Below are 20,161 nucleotides of genomic sequence, written 5' to 3'. Positions count from 1 at the left end.
ACTCATTTGGGTCAATACCAGGGAACATGATTGCTGAATTGTGTAAGAATATGTTTTGTTTTATAAGAAACTGCCAAACTGTCTTCTAGAGTGTCTTTACCATTTTGCATTTTACTAATCTGGAAAAACTAGCTTTTTTGGTCTTTATTGATTCTTTTATCACCCCCACCCCACACCATCCACCATCCCCATTTTCTGTTTTGTTTTCCCTATTTTCACTCCCCCACCCCGATCTTACTTTTTTTTGTTTTTAACAGAAAAGGAGAGAACACTTTATTTACTGTTTATGTTTAATTTGCCCTTCTCTTCCTAATTTCTTAAGGTGGAAACTTAGGTCATTGATTTCAAACCTTTTTTCTTTTTTAAGATCTAGAATAGCATTTAGTTTCCAGATGTTTGGGGATTTTAAAGATGTTCTGATTTTAATTTCTAATTTAATTCCACTGTGATAATAGAATGTATTTTGTATAATTTAAAATCCTTAAAATTTATTGAGAAGGTTTTATGGCTCAGAATGTAGTCTGTCTTGGGTAATGGGTCAGTGTGTTACTTGAAAAGAGTATATTCTGTCAGTGGTGTTTGAATGTTCTATAAATTCAGTTAGATTAAGTTGGTTGATAGTATTGTTCAAGTCTGCTCTGTCCTTACTCATTTTCTATCTACTTGTTCTATCAGATATTGAGACAGGAATGTTGAAATCATTGATAACAATTATGGATTTGTCCTTTGTTGCAATTCTGTCAGTTTTTGCTTTATGTATTTTGAAGCTGTTTAGTTAGATTCTTCTATCTTCTTGATTAAATTGATTTCCTTTATCATTATGAAATGATCTTCTTTATCTTTGGTAATAGTCTTAGCTGTAAAATATAATTTTTCTCATATTAAGATAGATACTTCAACTCTATTAGTGGTAGCCTGGTATATTTTTATAATTCTTTAATTTTAACCTTTATGTTTTTATATTTAAAGTGGGGTTCTCTTTAGATGGCATTTTATACATGACAGTCTCTTCCTTTCAGTCAGATGTTTAGACCATTTACATATAATATTATTGGACTTATGTTTGCCATCTTGCTGTTTGTTTCCTATTTGTCCCATCTCTTCTTTGTTTTTTTAACTCTTCTTTGGAATTGAGTACATTTTAGTGTTCCATTTTCTCTCCACTACTGCCTACACTACTACTGTAACTCTTCTTTTTATCTTTTTCATTGGTTGCTATATGGTTATAATAAACATCTTTAACTTATCACAGTCTTCCTACAAATAATAATCTATCACTTCATGTATAATGTGTGGCTTTAAGCATAGTCATTTTTTCCCTTATCCCATCATTTCCCCAAATATTATCATACGTTTTATTTCTATATATTTTACAACCTCATAAGATTATTATTCTTTTAAAGAATCTTTAAATCTTTAATCTTTCTTAAGAAAGAAAAATATTTTATATTTATTCACATATTTACCCACTTTAGTACTCTTCATTCCTGTGAGATTTATGATTTATGCTTTGTTTATGGTCATTTTTTCTTCTGCAGAAATTCTTTCTCACCGTTACTTTTTAACGTTTATTTATTTGTTTTATTTTATTTTTTTTTAAATGTTTTTATTTATTTTTGAAGGAGAGAGAGACCGAGCGTGAGCAGGGGAGGAGCAGAGAGAGAGAGGGAGACGTAGAATTTGAAGCAGGCTCCAGGCTCCGAGCTGTCAGCCCAGAGCCCGACGCGGGGCTCGAACTCACAAACTGGGAGATCATGACCTGAGCCGAAGTCGGACGCTTAGCCGACTGAGCCACCCAGGCGCCCCTATTTATTTGTTTTAAATGCTACTTTTTTTTTTTAATGTTATTTATTTTTGAGAGCAAGAGAGACAGAGCATGAGTAGGGGGAGGGGCAGAGAGAGAGGGAGACACAGGACCCAAAGCAGGCTCCAGGCTCTGAGCTGTCAGCACAGAGCCCGACGCGGGGCCCGAACTCACAGACTTCGAGATCATGACCTGAGCTGAAGTTGGCAGTTTACCCGACTGAGCCACCCAGGCGCCCCTGATGTTAATTTATTTTTGAGAGAGGGGGACAGAGAATCCAAAGCGGGGTCTCTGCTGACAGCAGAGCTCCTGATGTGCAGCTCGAACTCACAAATGGTGAGATCATGATCTGAGCTGAAGTTGCATGCCCAACTGACTGAGCCACCCAAGCACCCATTTTTTTTCTCAGCATTTTTTTTTTTTTTTTTATTGTGCGAGTCTGCTGGTGACAAATTCTCTCAGCTTTAATTTGTCTAAAAAAACTATTTTATCAACATTTCAGAAAGATTTTTTTCTGGCTGCTGAATTTTAGTGTGTTGAGAGTCTCCAGGACTGCCTTCCGGTTTGGTGTTTCTTTAGGAGAACTTTCAGGACTGGGCATGTAGTTTACTCATGATTTATTACAGTGAAAGGATGGAAAGCCAAATTAGCAAAGGGAAAAGGTGCATGACTAAAGCCTGGAGAAAACAAAACACAAGCTTCCAAGAGTCTTCTCCCAGTGGAGTCACACAGGAAATGTTTTTCTCTTAACGGTGAATTGTGACAGCACATGAGAAATGTTGTCTAACAGAGAAACCCATTAGGGACTCAGTGTCCAAGGTTTTTATTGAGAGTTTGGTCACATAAGCATCCTCTGCCTAGCATGCACCAAAATACCAGACTCCCAGAAGGAAAGCAGGCGTTTAGCATAGATCATATTGTTTGCACGAACACTGTAGGCACAGTGAACCACCTGTATTAGCTAGTGAATGTTTTCTAAGGATAACAGTCTTGAGCTTGCTGAGTTAACTCTTCTGTGTACTAGGTTGCCTTGTTTTTATCTTTTTGTTCTTTAAAGATTTTATTTTGTTGTCTTCTGGCTTGCGTACCTTCTGAGTATTGTGGTGATTCTTCTCTTTGTTCCATTGTATGTAGTGTGCCTTTTATTTTCTAGCTGCTTTTAAGACTTTTTGTCACTGTTTTCAGTAATTGGCTTATGATATGCTTTATGTGTATGTGTGAATGTGTGCTTGTGTTTATCCTATATGGGATTCCTTGGACTTCTTGGAACTGTGAGTTTGAGGTATTCAACAAACTGCAAATTTCTCAGCCATTATCTTTTCCAACATTGCTACACCTCTTTTGTTTTCAGGCTTCAGGTTAAACATATGATAGACTGCTGATCTGTTCCTTGCGGGGGGTGGGGGGGGAATATCTTCATTCCCTCTTTACTTTTTTGAGCAGTTTTATTCTCTGGTCTTCAGGTTTAAATACTAATCTTTTCTTTTGCAATGGCTAATCTATAAATCCCTCCCAATGACATTTTTATTTCAGACATTGTATTTTTCATCTCCAATAGTTACATTTGATTAATTTTTATAGATTTCCTTACCTCCTCATTATATTCAGATTTTCTATTATGTTGTTGAACAAGTATATTATAGTTGCTCTAAGATCTTCATCTCCTAATTTGATCGTCTCTTTCATTTCCGATTCTGTTAATACTGACAGTGGTTTTCTAGTTCATGGGTCACATTTTATTGCTTATTTATAAACCTAATTTTAATGCTGTATGTTATATAATAGGTTTTGATGGTGTGATCATCATTGTTTTGTGTTGTTTCCTGGATTTTGTTGTATTACATTAAAGAATGTTGGAATTTTTATGGTAAACTGCTAAGTTACTTGCAGGTAAGTTTGGTCTTTTCATGGCTTGTTTATAAACAGTTTCGGGGCAAACCCAGACTTGCCTTTACTGTAGGACTATTTTAACCCCACTTCTAAGGCATGGCCCTTCTAGGGTCATTGTTGACTTCTATGTTCCACAAGATTTCTCCACTTTGCAGAGGGGGAACTTTAACAATTCCTGGCCCTTTGTGAGTTCTGGCAATTTTTTATCTAATAGCTTCCTAGTAATTTTCTTTCCCTAGGTTGATTCTGATTTTGCCTGACCTTTTGGGATTTCACGTTCTTCATGTACAAATTGTATTCAGCCAAAGACCCACTAGGTTCCCTATGCAGTTTCTTGGATCTCTTTCTTTGTGTAGATCTCTCCTTTCAGCTAGTTGGTACTGCCACACAAAATTCTAGCTGCCTTGGCCTCTTCAAACTTTGATCTGTGTCTTTTAAACTCAGCAGTAGTGCTGGATTCTTTTCGGGTTACCCTCCTCTGTACCATTGCCTGGAAATTACCTCCAGGCAGAAAGCTAGAGGTTTCTCTCATTTATTGCCCTTTTAGAGCAGTAGTCTGGGATCACAGTCTTGTGTTGCCTTTTTTCAGTGCTTGAAAACAGTTGTTTTCCATATTTTGTCTAGGTTCTAGTTGTTTAGGCAGAAGAATAATCCCTGTCCTTCATGTTCAAATTGGAAATCTCTCTATAAACAATGAACTTTTCCATTTACACTATAAACTTTTCCTTTTTCTAAGGCAATTGCATTTCAGAATATGTGCAAAATGTCAAGCCTCTCCTTTTCTTATTCTGTTCAGAAGATAGTCATGATAAATGTGATCAGGATTTCAGACTTTAAATTCTGCTGGGGTGTTTGTTAAAGCCGCAGAATATTCCACTGTGCCTTGAATGAATGAATGAGTGAATATCTCACAGTAGATATATGTGTATATATCTCACAGTATAAAGGGGCACCTTTAATACAAAATTTAAGGAGGCACTCACTCTCAGGTACCAGTCCTGCACTTCCCATTGCCTCCTTAAATATTGTGCTCTAGGTACCTAGCTTGTCTTACTCTATTTCAGGCTTTGCAAGGGATAATCCAGACCAAAGATCGTTTTCATTACTTAGGGTGTAGGTCCCAAATCACTATTAACTATATTACATATTTCTTTTAGAGTAGTTTTAACTTTTTTTTTTTTTTAACCTACATAGTTAAATTATTTTAACTTCTCACCAGCCATTACTTTCTTGAAGGAACTGGAAATAAAGTCTGATGTGACATGTCAGTCCCTAGGTATTGGCTGAAATGGAAGAAAGGAGAGTATCTGTGGTAGCAAATATTCTTTCATAGAACCAAACCGTGTGTGGTTAATTCTTACCTATTTTTAGGTTAGTCTGTCCTGGTCGTAGAAAGGAGTGGCTCTCCCTACCTAGGCCAGGTTCTGTTAATTCCTGTGTGCTACTGCCCACTGAGCTTGCAGGCATATTTGTAGTTTGAGAGGCCTGAGTATGACTGACTTGGCTTCAGAAATGAATCTAGATTTCTACTAGGAGAACTTTTTTTTTTTTAATGTTTATTTATTTATTTTGAGAGAGAGCATGAACAGAGGAGTGGTAGAGAGAGGGAGGGAGGGAGGGAGGGAGGAAGAGAGAGAGAGAGAGAGAGAGAGAGAGAGAGAGAGAATATATCCCAAGCAGTCTCCGTGCTTTCAGTGCAGAGCCTGATGCAAGGCTCGATTTCAAATACAGTGAGATCATGACCTGAGCCAAAATCAAGAGTCGGATGCCCAGCCGACTGAGCTACCAGGTGTTTCCTAGAAGAACTTTTTCAACATTTTTTTTTTTATTTATTTTTGGGACAGAGAGAGACAGAGTATGAACGGGGGAGGGGCAGAGAGAGAGGGAGACACAGAATCGGAAACAGGCTCCAGGCTCCGAGCCATCAGCCCAGAGCCTGACGCGGGGCTCGAACTCACGGACCGCGAGATCGTGACCTGGCTGAAGTCGGACGCTTAGCCGACTGCGCCACCCAGGCGCCCCTCCTAGAAGAACTTTTAATACGGGTCAGAGACACACAGTTAGGTTCTGGTGATGGGAAGAACAAAGCTTTTAATCTCACACGGAATGTACTCTTTTTTGAGTTCTACTCTTGACCCACTTTTGAATTGCTTTAGGGTACAGCTGGAATGATAAAGGAATTCCTCTCTCTCCTCATCTTAAATATTAGAGGAAACCAGGAAGAAGTCCAGATGAAATGAGTCATGGAACTACTTGTTGATCTAAACCTGAGTTAAGCTGTAGGGGAGAAGGGCAAAAAGAATTCATTCTTCTTATTTTCATTCCAGATTTCCAGGGTTATTCAGATAGGGACCTACTATGAGTTCTAGCCGTAATAAGTGATTTTTACCTGGAATGGCCCCTGTTAAACATCTACCTCTGGCTGAGTGGTATTAAGTATCTGTTTGATAGTTGAACTGTTCGAAAACCTTGATCTTGTGTGCAGAGAATATTAATCTCATCTTACTGCTGCTTTGGAGACTGAGTTTTCTTTACTTGATTTTTATTGGTTCTTGGGCTTTTTCTCCTTTTTTTCCCCTGTAGGAATGTTTGCACATTTGTGTCATCTGCAAAGCATTTTATAATAGGTTGGAATGTGAAAATGCCCAATCCTGAAGGAAGACGCTCTTACAGTCAAGTTTTATAGACTTAGGCAGTGGTACCTTTCTTTAATCACTGGGTGAGGTAATGTGTTGTGATAGAAAACAGTAGACTTGGATTTGAAAGAACTTGGTTACAGTCCAGGTTGAACCACGTAAATAGCTTTGTGCCCCTGAGCAAGTCAGTTAATCTCATTAAAACTCAAAATTTTCCATCTGTAAGGTATGTTTAAGTATGTGGAAGGTAGGGGAGAGTGAGCTAATATCTGCTTGCTTCTTGTACATATCAGTATGAAGATCATCATAGAGGTGTGAAGGCATTTTGGAAAATGTGTAAAACATTATACAAATACAAGTGTAATAATATATTATTTTAGCTCAGTCAAGTCCTGTTCTTATCTTTGAGAATCTGTAAGTCTCGTTTCATCTAAATAGTTTGTTTATTTATTTATTTTACCACAGATAGTTTAGGAAAAGGAAAATATAGGTTGGAGTACAGATGGAAAACGTGGTATTATACTAGGCAAAGGTTATAAATTACTTATGAAAAAATTTATAAAACCTTAAAGTAGTTTTTGTTGGTACTAGTAAAATTTGAAATTTTTACCTAACGTCTCCTCTAATCCTACACTTTGCAAATTCTGGACATTTATGTTCTGTGAAATATTGTGGGAAATATTTTCCATTTTGATTATCTATGGAAAATTAGTTCTATTAAAAAAATTTTTTTAATGTTTATTTATTTTTGAGAGAGAGAGAGAGAGACAGAGCATGAGTGAAGGAGGGGCAGAGAGAGAGAGACACACACAGAATCCGAAGCAGGCTCCAGGCCCTGGGCTGTCAGCACAGAGCCCCATGGGGGGCTCGAGCTCACAGACCGCGAGATCGTGACCTGAGCTGAAGTCGGATGCTCAACTGATTGAGCCACCCAGGTGCCCCTGGAAAATTAGTTTTAAAAATCAATCTGGGTTCTCCTTGTTGTTGAAGATCATTCTGCACTTCTCTTCCCCACATAGTTAGTATGCATCCAGGGGAATGCAAACTAATGGGAGCCCAATATGAATATAATTAGGGAGTTAAAACTGCCAGAACTTACATCACAATGATTGAAATATGAATGTAATATTTTGGTACCTTTGAAATTATTGAGATTATTTCCCTATATTAGAATGGATCTGTGAGAGAATCCCCTTGGTTGGTTCAGTCATTCATCAAACAAAAATATTAATACGATGCCTACTATTGTCAGGCACTGTTCTAAACAGTGTACAACATTACAGAAATTCCTGTTCTTGTGGAGCTTACATTCTAGTGAAGGGAGACAGAAGATAACAGGTGAAATACAAAGGATGGCAGATAGCAATAAGTGCTATAGAGAACAATAAGGGGTGGAAAGGGGAGGGGGAATGTTGGGAGGCATGGGGATTGGAAAGGATCACCACTGGTAGGCAAGTGGATGGCTTGAGGCAGAAATAAGTCATTTAGGAGACTATTGCAATAATTTGTGTGTGCTTGGTAGCAGTGGAGATGGTGAAAAATGGTTTGTTTGTTTGTTTATTTAATTTATGATTCTATTTTAAAAGAGAAACCAACAGTTTTTGGATAAGAACTCAGCCGATGGATAAGAACTAAAAGGGAGAGAGAAAGCAGGGCTAACAGTAGATGTTTGGCCTGAGCTAGTAAAAGCTTATAGTATCATTTACTAAGGTGGAAGACTGTGGAAGAGGAGCAAGTTTGTGGGTTGGATGGTGGTGAGGTTAATTAGGGGTTTGGTTTACTTTTTATTTTTTATTTTTTTAATTTTTATATATATTTTTTATGTTTATTCATTTTTGAAAGATAGAGACAGAGCACAAGCAGGGGAGTGGCGGAGAGAAAGGGGGACACAGAATCTGAAGCAGGCTCCAGGTTCTGAGCTGTCAGCACCAGAGCCCAACACGGGGCTCGAACTCACGAACCGTGAGATCATGACCTGAGCCGAAGTTGGACGCTCAACCGACTGAGCCACCCAAGTGCCCCTATTTTTAATTTTTTTTATTTTTATTTATTTTTGAGAGAGAGAGAGAGGGAGACACAGAATCCGAAGCAGGCTCCAGGCTCCAAGCTGTCAGCACAGAGCCCGATGTGGGGCTTGAACGCAGGGACTGCGAGATCATGACCCGAGCCAAAATTGGACACAACCTACTGAGCCACCCAGGCACCCCAGGAGTTGGTTTTGAACATACTAAGAAAGGCATATTAAATGTCCAATTAAAAATGTTGAGTAGAAAGTTTAGATGTATTAGAGGACAATTATGGAGAAAGAATAATTCTTTATCAGTAAATAATTGGGGGAGTCATCAGTTTATAGATAGTATTTAAAGTCTTCAGACTGGAGGAGACCACTTAGGGAGTGAATGTAGATAGAAGTACTATACTATTCTGTACTCAATTCCAGAGTGTGGGTTTTTCCCCACACCAAGCAATTCTTGGGTGTCGGCTGGATATCCTACAAGTCAATTCTGTCTGGAGACAGCATCAGATTCCACAGGTTAAAGGCTCAGTCCTCCTTTCAGATGCCGATTCCAAGTCCAGGTTGCTAACCTGTGATTCTGACCCACCAGCTACAAATCAGGTGTTCCCAGTGACCCCTCCCCACTTCTTGAGTTTGGTTAATTTATGCTAGAGTGACCAACAGAACTTAAACACTTTACTTACAGATTACCGGTTTATTATAAAAGGATATAACTCAGGAACAGCTGGATGGAAGGAAATGCATAAGGCAAGGTATGAAGAAAGGGTACAGAGCTTCTGTGCCCTCGAGGAGCACCCCACTCTTTGCAGATGTTCATGTGTTCACCAACCTGGAAGCTCTCTTAAAACCCTTCCTATTGTATGTTTTATGGAGGCTTCATTACATAGGCACAATTGATTGAATCATTGGCTGTTAGTGATTGACTCAGCCTCCAGCCCCTTGCCCTTCTTGTTTTCCCAGATGTCAGGTGGGTGGGACTGCAGTTCCAACCCTCAGATTTCATGGTTGGTTCTCCTGGTAACCAACTCCCTTCTTTAGGTGCTTTATAAAAGTCATCTCATTAACACAACAAAAGATATCTTTATTGTTCTTGTCTCTTAGAAAATTCCAAAATTCCAGGAGTTTTAGGAGCTTGTGCCAGAAATGGAGCATATATTTCTTATTATGAGTTACATAAAAGAGGTCCAAGGACAAGTCTAGAACATTATGTATTCAGAAGGTAGAGAATAGAGAAATGAGGAACTAGCAAAAGATAATGTGAAAGATGAAAACCAGGACAGTGGGGTGCCCTGGGAGCCATGTTTCTTATGGGAGGAGTTATTGTTTGTATCAGCTGTTGGCCACACATAAGAGGAAGACTGAGACTTAATCATTGTATTAGCAGTGTGGGAGTCATTATAGACTTTATTAAGGGCAAGTTCGACAAATAGGTGGAGAAAGAAGCTTGGTTGAGAGGGATTCAAAAGGAGATGAGAGGGTGAGTATTGGCAACACTTTTGAATTTTATCATAAAGGGGGAGCTATGTACACATGGCATGTAGAGTTAAGGGAGCGGGTTTATTTTTGTTTTTAAATATGGGATGGGAATGATCCAGTAGAGAGGGAATATTTGACAATGCAGTAGAGAGAAGAGGTCATTGCTGAAGCACTTTCCTCATATAGGTGGAAGGGAATGGGGATCTAGTATACGGATGGAAGGATTGGCCCTGGCCAAGTCCTGTCTTGGAGCGTGGATCATTTATTCATAATTAGTGATATTATTCCATAATGGTGTTCTGTAATCTAGTGGAGGTTGAGAGTTTACTAGTATAAATTTAGCATACAATACTAGAGACCTCTTTGAGTCTTATGCTACCTATAAATGCTTGCACATTTTTGAAGTTGGAGGACTAATAATCATCTCTTCCCTCTATGTTCCAGATTTAACAGGTTACATGTAGTTTCTCGAACTGACCATTATATTTCATGCTTACAACTCACATTCCTATTTTAAAGAACTTCATTGCCTGTGCCCTTCCAAAAACAAACCCTTTCTTATGTCCTTACGGTACCCTGCATATTTTTACTTCTGTCAGAGTGTTTAAAACACTTTATCACGCTTACTTACATGTCCCTTATCCATTACTAGGTTGTTGATACCTTGGTCCTACTCATTATTCAACCCTTGGTTCCTTCAGTACAGTGTTTGTGTTCGTTGCTCTGTGCCTGTATTTTCTGTCTATTGCTGCATAATAAATTGCCTCAAAACTTAGCAGCTCACAACCACATTTACTATCTCACTGTGGGTCAAGAATATAGGAATGGCTTAGGTGGGTCTCTTAGAAGGGTACAATTGGTGTCTTGACTGGGCCTGCAGTCTCATCTAAAAGTTTACTTCCTAGCTCACTCACGTGGTTATTGGCAGGATTCATTTTCTCCTTAGGCTGTTGGTCAGAGGCCTCCCTTGGTCCCTCGTCACATGGATCTTACTGTTGAGTATCCCTCAGAGCAGGAAAGGAAGAGGGCAAGAAAGAGTGCCTGCAGAAGAGAATACTAGCAAGAAGGACATCATTTTTAACCTAATCACAGAAGTTATAGCCCATCATTTTTGCCATATTCTGTTCTTTCGAAGGAAGTGGCTAGGCCCAGACCGCACTCAGAGGAACAGGTAATTACACAATTGTGTGAGTGCCACGAGTGCAGGGATCGTTGGAGTTCTGTTTTCGAAGTCTGCCACCCAGTCCCCAAACCCTGGTTCTATGAAGCGCTTAACATGTTGAGTGGGTCATTCTTTTCTCAAGCAGCCTCATCACTGGTGGCGTACATTTGTAAGAGGTCTGGCAGAAGGCGGGGACTCTGAGACTGTCCAGCAACAGCCACTCCTCAGCAGTTCTCCCAACCCATGTTTCCGGCCAGTGTCCTTGATGCTTTCCTTCTTTGAAATGAGCTGACATCAGTGAAAAGTTAAAATCCTGTTACACCTCTGTGACCTAAACAAAACCAGGAATGCTATTTAGGAAAACCAGAATACGTGTATGTAATTTAATGGGAATTCAAGAAGTAGTCTAATAACAAGTAGTGTTTTGAGGTAATTCAAGCTTCCCAGTCATTCCCAGTCCATATACTACGTTATGACCTGGATAGACATAATGGTGTATCAGAATCTGAGCAATGGAAGAGCTAAATTTGATCCCTACTCTAAAATAATCTTTATTTACAAAAAGAAGCTCTTAACAGGCTGGGAAAAGTATCAGATCATGGATTGGATTTGTTGGGGGGTGGGAGAGTTTAAAATTGAGGCAGTTTATTAATCTTTAGGAGAGACCTAAGGAATCTCATCATAGACTCATAACATGTTTGATATTAACAATAAGTTGCCCAGTCTTACCTTTTTATAGATGAGGAAATGGCTACCCAGTCATTGATGTGCCCAGGCTTGCTCATAGCAGGGCCCACTGCCAGATCCCAGGCCTCTGATTCCATTCAGTGCGCCATACCATGCCACACCGCTAATAATCATACTGGAACCACTTAGGGATCTTTAAGAATAGTCATGCCTGCCCCATCCCCAGATATTCTGAGTTAATTGGTATGGGGTATAACTTGAGCATTGGGATTTTTAAAAGCTCCAAGTTTGGGAACCTGTTCCTTAAGGAATTAGTGTGCTTAAGGACTTGGAACCGGAATGAAATCAATAGTACAGACTTCCGTCCATTCTGATTCCTTAATCATATATTTGGCTGGGTTTTATCTGGGCAGTAAGAAAAATCTTTACATTGAGAAATAGCCAAGAGTTCTGCTGAACAATGGCTTTCTTAATAAAGCTGTCTTTTCACTCACTAGTGTGTGTGCTATAAATGCGATAGCCTGTAACAAAATTCTTCCTGATCGTGAAATAGGAGAATGGTTCTTTGACACTGATCAGGCAAGGAGAAAGTGTTTTGCCATCTGTGTTGTGGCACACTCTGCTGTTGTTTTAACTAGATAAAATTCTAATTACTGTTAAACAGATTGTTTATGAGGTTGGTTTTTTTTTTTTAATATTTTAGAGCAAGTGTATAAATATAAAGAGGCAAAGAAATGGTTCCAGATTTAAAAACAAAAGGCTTTTCCTTCGAAGGTAAGTCAGTCAGGATTTGACATACTGGTTGTTTTAATAACACAGTTCGGTATATGTCCTTGGTACTGCATGTTGCAAGGAATGTGAAATTTGCAGTTTTATTATAACCATTCAGTGGGGGCAGTCATATACTCTGGTAGGATGCTGACTGAACACTGTAACTAGAAAATAGAATTTGTGATTGGTGAACCACACATTTTGTTTCAAGTTATCCCTTCCTTCAAACAAGATATTTCCTTTATCGTGACAAGTATGAGCAGCATGAATAAAAGTTAATAGGAGATTTGATCAGATTGAAGCATTTAAAGATTTTAGATCTTTTGTTGGAGTAGTGTCAGGGTGATGGCAAGAGGACAGGGTGCTAGAGTAGAGGTTAAAGGTGGGGGGTGTATTTTTTTATAGCTTAAAATTTTTTTATTTTAGAGAGCATGAGTGGGGGAAAGGGGCAGGGGGGAGAGAGAGAGAGAGAGAGAGAGAGAATATGAATATGAATCTTAAGCAGGCTCCACGCTCAGCACAGAGCCCAAAGTGGGGCTTGATCCCATGACCCTGGGATCATGACTTGAGCTGAAATCAAGAGTCGGGCTCTCAGGGCACCTGGGTGGCTCAGTTGGTTGAATGTTCGACTTTGGCTCAGGTCCTGAGCTCATGTTTTGTGGGTTCAAGCTCCACGTCGGGATTTGTGATGACAGCTCAGAGCCTGGAGCTGGAGGTAGGATTCTTTTCCTTGCAGTTGTTGGGCTGACATCCCAGTTGTCTTGCTGGCTGTCAGATGAGGACCCTTCTCAGCCCCTATAGATCACCCTCATTTCTTGGCTTGTGGCATTCTTACCTCTCTTCTCAAAGCCAGCAACATTGGTCACCTCTTTCACACTTCTGGTATTTCCTCTTTCCTCTTCTGTCTCACCTCTCTGATGCCACCTTTTGTCTTTCTCTTCCGCTTTTAAGGACTCTTGTGATTGATTCGATTGGACCCACTTGGATGATTTAGGACAATCTCCCCATCTTAGTATCCATAATCTTAATTATAACTGAAAGCCTTTTTTGCCATGTAAGGGAAGCTAGGCTGGGGATAGGAGAGAAAGGAGCAAGGACATCTTTGAAGGGCCATTCTGTCTGTCAAAAGGGGCTAGGTCACCAGAGTCCAGGAAACCAAATGTCAGTATTGACATAACTGTTGAAAGTCTTCATTCGTCCAACAAATAATTTTTGATTTCTTACACTGTGCCAGGCATTGCAGTAGGCACTGGGGCTATTGTGGTGAAAAGACCAGACACATTCCCTGCCCTGCCTATATGTGTACAGCAGTTTACTTATAAAAAAACAAGCAAAACAGATACAGCAGTGCTTTATAAAGGACTCTTCATGTATTTCGTGTTTATGTAAGTTCTTTGAAAGCAGGTCTTAGTGTCCCTTGTTGTGGTCCTTTCCTCATGCCACACTAGAATAGGGTTTAACCGATACCGTTCACGGCTTACTTCGGTTTTCCTTTGCATTGGTAGGAACCTGACTTCTCTCTCTTTTCTGATACTTTCTACTCCAGAAGCAGTGAGGAATTTTGAGTTCATCAATCCAGACTCAGATGACAATTTAAGATTTAATCAGATACCTGCTGAAGAATTTTTTAAAAGGCCTTAAGAATTATCATGTACTCCATCTTTTCTGAGTTAAAACTTCAAAGTGCTAAAGATAGCTTTATAAATGCTGTCATCATCTAAATTGGCACTTTTGCTTTTTTTCCCCCAGGTTTCAACAGCCAGAAATACTTACCCAATTAAAAAAAAAAAAAAATCAACTGTTGTTTTTTTAAAAATTTTTTTAATGTTTACTTTTGAGACAGAGACAGAGTATGAGTGGGGGAGGGACAAAGGGAGATACAGAATCTGAAGCAGGCTCTAGGCTCTGAGCTGTCAGCACAGAGCCCAACATGGGGCTCGAACCCACGAACTGTGAGACCATGACCTGTGCTGAAGTTGGACACTCAACAGACTGAGCCACCCAGGCGCCCCTCAGCTGTTGTTTTAAGCCCTATATTCATCAATAGACAGTGAATTGCCAACCCAGAAACACATTAAAATAAATTTCTCAATATGGCTTTTCTGGGGATGGATAGCTTTTTAAAATAATGAAAGAAAAATAAATAAATGAGTAAAAATAAATTAAAATCATGAGAGAGATTGTGTACTACTCCTAGAGCTCTGTCTCCTTCATATACAACTCCCTGTTGTGCTCCCACTATGTGCCAAGTGTCAGTCTAAGTTTTGTGAAAAACCATGGGATTACCAATTGTTCAAAGACTTTTAAAGCCAATTCTTAATTTTTTCAGTGATGGTCAAGGTTATTCTGTGCTATATAATATCCCAAAGCAGCAATGAGGAACTCTAGTAATGATGGATTGGAGTAAGCATAGGTATGTAAGATTTATAGATCATATGCCAGCATTAATTTTAAACTTGATCACCACAGAACTTGTTATCAGAACTATTGGCAAGTGGTTGAATATATTTGTTACACAGGTTTGGACTACAAAGTGTAAATGTCATATGGGGTCTTAGGGCATCTTCTTCATGTCAGTACACAGCTTTCCAACTAAAATTCCTTCATGATTCTTTGGTAATTTAACATTACTTATGGATGATTTCTTATCCATATGACTCTTCGTGTCTCCAAACAAGTAGCCTAAGTATATTTATACAAAGTCTCATTTCTGATAAAAGAAAGTTTGGAACAGTGGCTAGAAAATTCATTTCATTTGCTTAAGTTGAGATGGCTATTGTCCTGTTAAGTTTGAGCGTTATTAATGTGGGTCTAGGTAGGTGATAGCTACTTTTATTTTATAGACGTGGTTTAATGCACTGTAACCTTTTATTTTTTTAATTTTTATTTTTTATTAAAAAAATTTTTCTTACATTTATTTATTTTTGAGAAACATAGTGAGACAAAGCGTGAACAGGGGAGAGGCAGAGAGAGAAGGAGACACAGAATCCGAAGCAGGCTCCAGGCTCTGATCTGTCCGCATAGAGTTTAACACGGGCTTGAACTCACAAACCCTGAGATCATGACCTGAGCCGAAGTCGGCCGCTGAACGCACTGAGCCACCCAGGTGCCCCAATGCACTGTAATCTTTAAAGTATTAATAGATAATGTTGATTTCTGTGAGCTTTTTGTTTTTTTTGTTTTTTTTTTTTTGATGCTTCAGTGTCTTGGAAACTGTGGTATCCTATTGGATTTAGTTCATATGCAAAAACTTATTAAATGGAGATTTGAAGAGGGCTGGAAGTATAACACTACAATAATGAAAATGACTGAGGTTCTGTTGATTTTTCTAAGAAGAGGGGGAAAACCCTCCATGGTTTTGGACATGAACATATAGGAGTGACTTAAATACTTGCAATGCCACAGAGATGAAATTTACTGACTTACTGAAAGCTTTTGACAGGTATATTTGCATCTTTAGAAGTCAGACCTGAATTACTGAAGCAGCCTTTGTTTAGTAAATTGAACATTTACTGAGAAGATTACATGGAGGACTAAGCAGACTGATTTGCAGTAGGCACTGTGTCAGTGGGTGTTAAAACTAAACTGGCCTCAGTGAACTATTACAGCGACTGCACACAAATGGCTTCAGTTTGCAAGGATATGGTTCCAGATGTAAGTCATATATTTTTCCAAATGTGTTTCTGGGGAAAATAAACCTAAGTTCTTGAAGCAGGCCATTTCACTTCTAATTGAATGTAATATTAGGGAAACAAAAAGCCTTAAGGCAAAAACTGTTCCTCACAGAAGTTTTTTGTTTTCCACTTGAAATTAGTGCAGTTGGAGATTGGCTTTAAAAAAAAAAAAATCTCTGGTTCTTTTAAAATAAAGTATAAAGTGAAATTTATACTTTAAGATTTTATATTTTTAAAATTTTATACTTTAAGATTGTTGCTAAATTTACTAGCACAACTGAGAGCAATTGTATCCTTTAAAACAAGTAGTCAGTGAGTTTTATTTAAATAAGATAGTTGCCGGGGCGCCTGGGTGGCTCAGTCGGTTAAGTGGCCAACTTCAGCTCAGGTCATGATCTCGTGGTCCGTGAGTTCGAGCCCCGCGTCGGGCTCTGTGTTGACAGCTCAGCGCCTGGAGCCTGTTTCAGATTCTGTGTCTCCCTCTCTCTGACCCTCCCCCGTTCATGCTTTGTCTCTCTCTGTCTCAAAAATAAAATAAAAAATAAATAAATAAATAAATAAATAAATAAATAAATAAGATAGTTGCCAAAATATGATTTTTAAAAATAACAGCTGAGATAAACCTAGGAATCAAATAGATTAAATAATAATAAAGGTGTTTTCCAGAAAGGTGTACCTTTTTTACTTAGATTTTTAAATTTAAACCAATTGTTGTAGTGGATGCATTTGAATGTTTTGTGCTATGTGTGTGGATGGTATAATGGAAGCTTACAGTAGTACTGTATTAGTTGAGGTAAAACTCTTGCAGAAGAGTAGAATTCTGAAATATTATGTCACTTGATTTATATCCTTCACCTTCTTCTTATTCAAATAAAACAATTAATTTTCCCTGATAATAGATGCGGGGACAAATGATTATGTTTTACTCTCTCATTTTTAGAATGTTCTCAATACATTGGAAGTAGAATTAATCCCATTTTTCCCTTCCCTGGAATTCTCTGGCTATAAATCAATATTCTTTTTTTAAATTAATTAATTAATTAATTAGTTGTTTTTAGTTTTGTTTTTTTTAGAGAGAGAGAGAGAGAGACCAAGAGCAGGGGAAAGAAACAGAGGGGGAAAGAGAGGCAGAGAGAGAGAGAGAATATCTCAAACAGGCTCCACATACAGCGAGGAGCCTGTTGAAGGGCTCCATCTCATGACCTGAACTGAAATCAAGAGTCAGTTGCTCAACTGACTGAGGCATCCAGGGGCCCCATAAATCAGTATTCTCTTTAAAAAATTAATGAATGTTCTTTTATGATGCCATTAAGTGCACGTCAGGATTTACTCTTCAATTAGGTGACATTGTGATTGTTGGTAGATTAGACTTCTTTGCAGGTGATGCACTGACTAGAGGAATTGTCTTCTAGGCTATTGATCCCCCAATGATTCTACATGTTAGGACTGAGCTGAGCAATGTGTCATTTGTTCTATGTTAAAATAGCCAGAATTAACAAGAGGATTTTTACAGGTAGTAAAATCCAAACTAAACATCCTGGAAAAATCTTGATGACTTAAAGATGATTTGGTTAAGTATCAGAAATTAATTTTTAAAGTGAGCATGCAGTAAAATTTACTTTGTGAACAGATGATGAATTTTATCGTGTATAAGTTAGTGTAACTGTCATCGCAGTCCGTATCCAGACAGTTCTATTAGTTCATAAACTCCCTCATGCTCTCCCTTTGTACTTGTACCCTCCCGACTCCACCCATAACCTCTAGCAACCACTTTGTCATTTTAGTTTTGTCTTTTCAAAAATGACACTAAATGGGATCATAGAGTATTTAGCTATTTGACACTGTTACACATGCATTTACTCAGCATAGTGCCTTAAGATTTCATGTGAACTAAGTTGTTTTGTATAACATTATTTCATTCACTTTTATTGCTGAGTAGTAGTTAATTGTATGGATGTACCACTATCCCTTAATTCATTGAAGGACTTCGAATTGTTCGAGTTTGTGGCTATTTTGAATAGAGATGTTATAAACATTTGTGTACAGGCTTTTATGAATGTGAGTGTTCATTTCTCTTGGGTAAATACATAGCGGTGGGATTGTTGGTAATTGTATAATTTAACTTCGTAAGAAATTGCCAGTTTCTAAATTGGTTGCACCACTTTGTATTCCCATCAGCCATGTGTGATAGTTCTAGTTCTGTTTGCTGGCACTTGGTACGGTCATTCTTTTTTGTTTGTTTAGTTTTTAATTCATAATCATAAACTTGACACTGCAGTCCACCTAAACTTGGAGGGGAGTAAGGAAAAATATGGAACCTATAGAACGGCAGCAAGAGCACAAAGATTACAGGGTATTTCAAACAGGTGGGGGTGAAGGGGTCCTCTCCTGAGCTACGGAAGGAATGTCTAGTAGTTAAGATAAAACACAAGTGAGATTTATTAGATTCGTCCACAGTCAGCAGTGGTGATCTTCTTGCTGGTCTTGCCATTCCTGGACTCCAGGCACTCTGTGGCTTCCACGATATTCATGCCCTCCTTCACCTTGCCAATCACCACGTGCTTGCCATCCAGCCACCCGGTCTTGGCGGTGCAGATGAAAAACGGGGAACTGTTCGTTGGGTCCAGCATTCACCATGGACAGGATGCCAGGATCTGTGTGCTTCAAGATGAAATTCTCATCATCACATTTCTCCCCATAGATGGACTTGTCGCCAGTGCCATTATGGCATGTGAAGTCATCACCCTGGCACGTAAATCCTGTGAAAGCAGAAACCTTTATTACCACATCCTTTCTCCCCAGTGCTCAGAGCACAGAAGTTTTCTACTATCTTTAGAACTTTGCAAACAGCTCAAAGGAAACAGCTGGAGGGCTCACCATCCACAATGATAATTGAAGAACGAAGAACATGGTGGGGTTGACCATGACTGAGCGGATGACCAGCTCTGGGGCTGCGGTGTGTGCAAGTGGTCATTCTTTTTAATTACAGCCATTCTAATGGATTTGGAATGATATCTGATAATGGTTTTAAATTGCATTTTCCTAATAGTTAATGATGTCAAACATTTTGTCGTGTTTTTTTGCCATATACGTATTCTCTTTGGGTCTGTCCACGTCTTTTGTCCATTCTTTAAAATAATAGAAACTTTGTTTTGGGATAATTTTAGATTTATAGAAGAGTTGCAAAGATAATACAGAGAATCCCCGTATACCTGTCACCCACCTTCCTGTAATGATAACGTCTTACAAAACCAAAACGAAGAAGCCAATTTTGGTACCTTATGTTACCCAAATTCCAGATTCTAAACTCAGATTTCCCAGTAGTCTCCTTTTTCTGTTCCAAGGATTCCACATTGCATTTGTTGTGCCTCCTTAGTCTCCTATGGTCTCTGGCAGTTTCTCAGTCTTTCCTTGCTTTTAATGACCTTCATAGTTTTGAGTACTAATACTAGTGAGGTATTTTGGAGAATGTCCCTCAATTTGGGTTTATCTGATGTTTCCTTATGATTACACCAAGGCCAATGGTTTTAGGGAAGAATATCAAAGGTATGATAGCAAAGTGCCCTCCCTTCTCATCACATCCTATCAGGGGGTATATGATAATATCACTTGGTTAAGGTAGTATTTGCTAGGTTTCTACACTGTAAAATTATTTTTTGTCTTTCCATCATCTGTTCTTTGGAAGTGAGTCACTAACTCTAGCCTGCACTCAAGGGGATGCTTTTTATCGATGAGGGTCTGTCTACATATATTATTAGGAATTCTTCCTTAAGGAAGTTTGTCCCTTTCATTCATTGAGTCATTCATTCAGTCATTTACGTCCTTATGTACACTTATTTTATACATTGGCTTACAGTCCAAGCTGTGTTACTTATTTTGTTGCTAAAATTATTTCATCGTTGACCCCTGTGTCCCTTTGACGTTTTTTGAGTACTTCCTTGACTTCTGGCCCTAGAAGATGCTCCAGACTCATCGTGTATTGTCTCCACCCTACTCCTAGAATCAGGCATTTCTCTGAGCTCTGGTGTAGAGCTGGTATTGGAG

General features: G+C 38.8%; 1 protein-coding gene and 1 pseudogene across 2 annotated transcripts in view; one reads left to right on the top strand and one right to left on the bottom strand.

Moving 5' to 3' along the window:
* Window positions 1-20,161, top strand: part of GLCE (glucuronic acid epimerase) — a 113,470-nt gene that overhangs the window by 29,523 nt on the left and 63,786 nt on the right. The gene's annotated exons all lie outside the window — the stretch shown is intronic.
* LOC122221863 lies at window positions 18,421-19,042 on the bottom strand (annotated as a pseudogene).

This window comes from Panthera leo, chromosome B3, assembly GCF_018350215.1.
Source record: "Panthera leo isolate Ple1 chromosome B3, P.leo_Ple1_pat1.1, whole genome shotgun sequence".
Classification (NCBI taxonomy): Eukaryota; Metazoa; Chordata; class Mammalia; order Carnivora; family Felidae; genus Panthera; species Panthera leo.
The sequence above is the reverse complement of the archived record's forward strand: the minus strand, read 5'-3'. Positions and strand labels throughout refer to the sequence as shown.